The 6,000-nt window shown below is 37.4% G+C and overlaps 1 long non-coding RNA gene across 1 annotated transcript; it reads left to right on the plus strand.

The window, feature by feature from the left end:
- Window positions 1–564: 564 nt before the first annotated feature.
- Window positions 565–4,542, plus strand: LOC108301803. Its single transcript, XR_001824075.2, has 2 exons — window positions 565–714; window positions 3,959–4,542. It is a non-coding gene; the product is annotated as an uncharacterized LOC108301803 (long non-coding RNA).
- The last annotated feature ends 1,458 nt before the right edge of the window (window positions 4,543–6,000 follow it).

Raw genomic sequence — 6,000 nt, forward strand, 5'->3', positions numbered from 1 at the left:
AGGACAGATTAGCATTTTTGATTAGCATTTTTTAACATAGCTTTTTGAAATAAATGCTTTTTGGAATATTGAGGGTAACTCTTTCAATGAGTGTTAAGATACTGTTGACTTCCAAAAGAGAATATTCCAGGTAGGGAACTTATTTTTTTTCTTCTGGAAGAATCAGACACAATTAAGAGACAAGTAAGCTGGGACACATTTTGAAGGTCATTTGGGAACAACTATTTTAGAAATATTTTATTGTCTTTAAATATATTTTATTGAATTCTGTTACTTCTGTCTTCAAAAAATGTTATATGAAATACAGAAAATGTGGCCAGGCGCGGTGGCTCACGCCTATAATCCTAGAACTTTGGGAGGCCGAGGTGGGTGGATCACGAGGTCAACAGATCGAGACCATCCTGGTCAACAAGATGAAACCTCGTCTCTACTAAAAATACAAAAATTAGCTGGGCATGATGGTGCGTGCCTGTAATCCCAGCTACTCGGGAGGCTGAGGCAGGAGAATTGCTTGAACCCAGGAGGCGGAGGTTGCGGTGAGCCGAGATCGTGCCATTGCACTCCAGTCTGGGCAACAACAGCGAAACTCCATCTCAAAAAAAAAGAAAATGTATGTTCCCTATGGGGACCTGGGAAATTAAAAACATGTATCATCCTGATAAAACATATCTCAATGGAAAAATTGGCCAAAAAAATTACTCCTTATCTCTCCAGGTTTGTATATTTTACTTCTTGTTTATTCATTTAGAGTCCTCTTCCAGTGTATGGATCACTGCAGATTCTAAGTAACTTCAAATATGCTAGATTTTAAGCTGTATATATTTTCTCAAGCAGAGACATCTGAGCATAGTGAAAATGAATTTGCAGAGAATTGCCAAGTATATGTGACAGAACTGTAGGGAAAAAGGGCATAACTTTAATCTTCAAAGAAGCTTAAAAATAGCTCCACAGTTATTATGCATGAGGCCTGACAATTGACATTTCTCATTTTGGCAGCATTCACCTACAGCACCCTATCAGCAACTGAACACATTCATCTCTGGAATAAATGATTAATCATTTCCACTCCTTTTGTACCAAGTGGTGGAGGCTTCAGTTGATCATATTGCAGCCATCAACATTATTACTGAAATTGATTCTGCCACTAGAGGGTTGTGCTAGGATAATCAATTAGCATTTAAATAAAAGAATTAAGTTATGGCATTAAAAATAACACAAAATAATCCCTTCTGAGTCACTCTGTCAGACCTGGTAATTTGGTTTTTGGCTTTTTTGCTCATCAGAGAGCATCACAAAATCTTAAATTGGGGAAGGAAGCAGGAAGGATTGTTCCTGTTTTAAGAACAACCCTCTAAGATTTCCAAACTTCCCATTCTTTTTATTAATCACTGTCCTGTTCCTTGGAATGCAGATTTATGAAATGCTACAATTTGCATTCAGTGGTGAGCAATGAAGTTGCCAAATTATTTCCTTCAGAGAAAAAGCAAAAAGATAGAGTTAGGCATTTTTGATAGGTCAGAATTTATCCAGAAAGGGGGCTTAAAGGAACTAGATTTACACATGATACTGAGATACAGCAAAATAAAGCTTTTCTTATATTTCAGCAGGCAGATGTGAGAATGAGGTGATAGGAACATCATCATTTAGATGTCAGGATGACATGGGCTGCATTTCTAAAACAGATGGCAGATGATGTGGGTCTTCATAATCCTACAAAAAAGTGACAGATTGTAGTTTTGGTAAAATGATACATCCAAGGAAAATGAATGGAACTTGGAATTGCTATTTTAGCATCTCTTTCTGCTCCTGGGACCAAGTTCTTCAAGTTCTTAATATTACTGACCTTAAACTCCCTCCTCATCTATGTTCCTCTTCCAGCATGGCTTTCTTATATTTCCTCATTGTTTCTGCCCCTCTTTGAATCTGAAATTCAAATATAAAGAGTTGGTTTTATCTGCCTCTGAATTAAGACACTATCTTTACTACATTGTATTGGTCACCCAATTGAAGTGCATGTGCATTTTCTTCAGAGCTGAGACGAATTGATCATACAATGAAATGGGACTATCATAGGTCCTCAATCCAGCTTCTCTGTCCTATACTACTTGATTAATATTCTTTGCAGAGTCTGTTGGTGGTGGTATTGTAACTTTTCATCTCTTGCTGTCTTTGTGGGGTTTTAAGAAGCTAACAAAGGCTGCTTTGAGAACTGCTAAATACCGGATATTTTTACCCAACATTGATCAATGTAGATGGCTAAGACTTACTTGTATTTTGAAAAATGGGAAGAAAATGGTCATAGTAAGAAGCAATGGGTGATAAGAAAAACACATAGTAACAAGATTTCTACATGTGAGCCAATAACAAACTTCCTCTATATGTTAAAATTCTTCAATGAGAAATATACCAACTCATTTCAATCACCATAAGATGGACAGGTTAGGCCAAACTGTGCTTGACCTATTGGTGAATGAATGACCACACCCTTCTTTACCTTTGGTAGCAGTGGCTCATCAATCTCCCACTTACTCTCAGATCTTTTTTCAGCATAGTATTCTAGCCAGTGTTCACCTGTTTGCCATCTTCATGTCAGTAACTGTGTGCCCTTGGTACTCATTGTTTCTCAGTCATTTCTACTACAGAAAGTATAATATTTTCAAGAATAACAAAATGTCTGATTCCCTGTTTTCAGGATACCTTCATATACTAACAGACCAAAGTGACTGGACTTGGCCAATTCAGTTACAATGAATCCTTTTGAAAAATGAACCTGGTTTACCTGAGTGCTATCTATTCAGGAACAAATCTTGATCATGGCGGCCGGGCGCGGTGGCTCAAGCCTGTAATCCGAGCACTTTGGGAGGCCGAGGCGGGTGGATCACGAAGTCAAGAGATCGAGACCATCCTGGTCAACACAGTGAAACACCGTCTCTACTAAAAAAATATAAAAAATTAGCTGGGCATGGTGGCACGTGCCTGTAATCCCAGCTACTCGGGAGGCTGAGGCAGGAGAATTGCCTGAACCCAGGAGGCGGAGGTTGCGGTGAGCCGAGATCGCGCCATTGCACTCCAGCCTGAGTAACAAGAGCGAAACTCCGTCCCAAAAAAAAAAAAAAAAAAAAAGAAAATCTTTATCATGAGGACTTTTTAATTTTTGAATAGGAAATTTATTCACATATGCATTAGGTTCTCCAGAGAAGCAGAGCCAGTAGGATACACACACACAGAGAGACACACACATGGAGATTTATTATGAGAATTGACTTGCATGATTACAGAGGCTGAGAAGTCCCAGGTTGCATCCTCTGCAAGCTGAAGAACTAGGACAGCCAGTGGTGCAATTCAGTCCAATACCAACATCCTGAGAACCAGGGGATCCGATGATGTGTCTCTTGGTCCAAGGCTGAAGGCATGAGAACGTGTGTGTGTGTGTGTGTGTGTGTGTGTGTGTTCAGGGGTGCTGGTGTAAGTCCTGGAGTCCAAAGGCCCAATAATCAAGAGCTTTGATGTCCAAAAACAGGAGAAGATGGATGTTTAGGTTCAAGAATAGAAAATTAATTCTTCCTCCACCTTTCTGTTTTATCCTGGCACTCAGTAAACTGGATGATGTCCACCCACATAGGTGAGGCTGGATCATCTTTACTCAGCCTAGTGATTCAAGTGTGAATCTCTTCTGGAAATACCCCCACATACACACTCAGAAATAATGTCTTACCAACTCTCGGGGCATCCCTTAGCCCAGTCAAGTAAACACATAAAATTAACCATCACAGCATGGCTCAAAAGTCAAGAAGTATAAAGAAAACAAAGTGATAAGCTTTCTTTTCATCCCCATCCATTATCTTCCAGTTTCCCCACCCTATCCTCATGGAGTCTGCAGTATATTGAACAGGTAGACAAGCAAGAAATTATAATAAGGTACATTCAGTCTTCTCGTTATCAGTAATTTCTGATTCAGTTTCAGGGTTCTGGGAGGAGGGTGTTACAGAATGCTGAGTTGGGAAGCTTCAGTCATGAGATTTTAAAATTTATCAAAGAAGGGTTTAAAAAGATGGAGAAAATCTGAGTTAAAGGAATGAACTGCCACAGACAAAAATAAAATGGTTTCTTTCCCAACTTCTTGGAATCTCTATTGCAATAATTGCTTATGTGTGTGGCAACTTCCTGGAGGTTACTTATATAAAAATGTATCCTGAAGTAATTCAAATGTGTAATGCTAATGTTCTGTCCACGTCTTACTAAAATATGTGAGTTAAAATTAACAGTAATACTTTCGTCTGGATACTGAATCTAAGTAGAAATTACTCATTTTTAAGTTGTAATGTATTGTATATAAATGTGACATATTGTTACAATGTAATTATATGTATACAATATAAAAATGTAATATATTGTGTATATGTATAGATGTACATTTGTTGTGCAACATTGTGCAATATAATCGTAATATTTTCAAGCCCTATATGAATAAAGCTGTTATTTGCATGATTGCATCCTATGAATAGTTATGGAAATGAATAAATAAGCTTTTTAGAAACAGTTTCCAGAGCCATAAACACTTAAATATTTGTGCTTCAAGTTTCTCATCAATTCTTTAGGTGTTTTTTCCTAAAGAAAATAATCTGCCTTTATTTTTCATGAAATCATTTTTCTATTTTGGCATACATTTCTTTTTTATTTCAAAGTCTGCAATCTTCATTATATAACCTGCAGGCTATATGAGTGAGGTAATCCACTCCCCTCTCTGTTGGAGGGGGAATGTTTTCCTGTGTCACTCTGTAATTTGCTTTGCAACAATTATTGCTATTTGTAACCATATCTTGTAATCACAAGATACATGTAGCTGAATTTAGACTCTGTTGAGAACACAGAAGGCAGCAGCAATGTTTCTAAATGTCACTGACTTAATGAATTTAACTCATAAAATTTTTAAAGGTTCAAATGCATCAACCCAAATCATCCATCTCTGAAATGTACTTTAGATAAATCCCTTAAAGTGTTCTATTATTGCAAATGGGTATCATTATGTATTAGTTTCTTTCTCCAAATCCCTGCAATTCCCTAAGCTATTTTCCAATAAGACAATGTATCAGACAACTTATCTCTAGTTCCTATGTTTTAAAATTATAGACGCTAAATGTTGTGTTCCAGATTGTTTAGGGAGTCATACCTAGAAGCATGTGGTGCCTTATACTTCTTTCTATTCTTTTGATTAAGAAAACATAAATATGTACATAACTGGTGTATTTTCCAATTATCTTAGGTGAACTTTACAAATGTATTTTGGCCTTTTGCAGGGGGCCTATTTTTCCTTAAAAAAAGTACCAACCATTCAACTTTGGATAACAAGTTATACAGAGGAGCATTATTTTTTTAAAATAAATTATCTTAGGTGTAGTTTTAGAGTTTGTATATACTCATCATTTATTTTCCCTGTATGGCTTAAAATGTATTCTTAAATTTGTATCTTAAATAGGTTTAGGTTATAAGATAGAGATAAAGGAGGAAAAGCAACATAGAACATATTTTATTCCTATTGAAATGTTATTTTTATTTTATTTATTTATTTATTTATTTATTTTTTTGAGACAGAGTTTCACTCTTGTTACCCAGGCTGGAGTGCAATGACGCAATCTCGGCTCACCACAACCTCTGCCTCCTGGGTTCAGGCAATTCTCCTGCCTCAGCCTCCTGAGTAGCTGGGATTACAGGCACGCGCCACCATGCCCGGCTAATGTTTTGTATTTTTAGTAGAGACGGGGTTTCACCATGTTGACCAGGATGGTCTCGATCTCTTGACCTCGTGATCCACCCGCCTCGGCCTCCCAAAGTGCTGGGATTACAGGCTTGAGCCACCGCGCCTGGCCTTATTTTTATTTTCTTTAAAAAGGGATGAAGTGGGATATTAGTGCCAATTTTAGCAGATGCAGGGTCCAGTGACAAATGACACAGTAATAAATTGATCACCCTCTTCTACCTCCACTGGTAACTAAAGTTTAT

The sequence above is a fragment of the Cebus imitator genome, unplaced genomic scaffold, assembly GCF_001604975.1.
Source record: "Cebus imitator isolate Cc_AM_T3 unplaced genomic scaffold, Cebus_imitator-1.0 Scaffold37, whole genome shotgun sequence".
Taxonomy (NCBI): Eukaryota; Metazoa; Chordata; class Mammalia; order Primates; family Cebidae; genus Cebus; species Cebus imitator.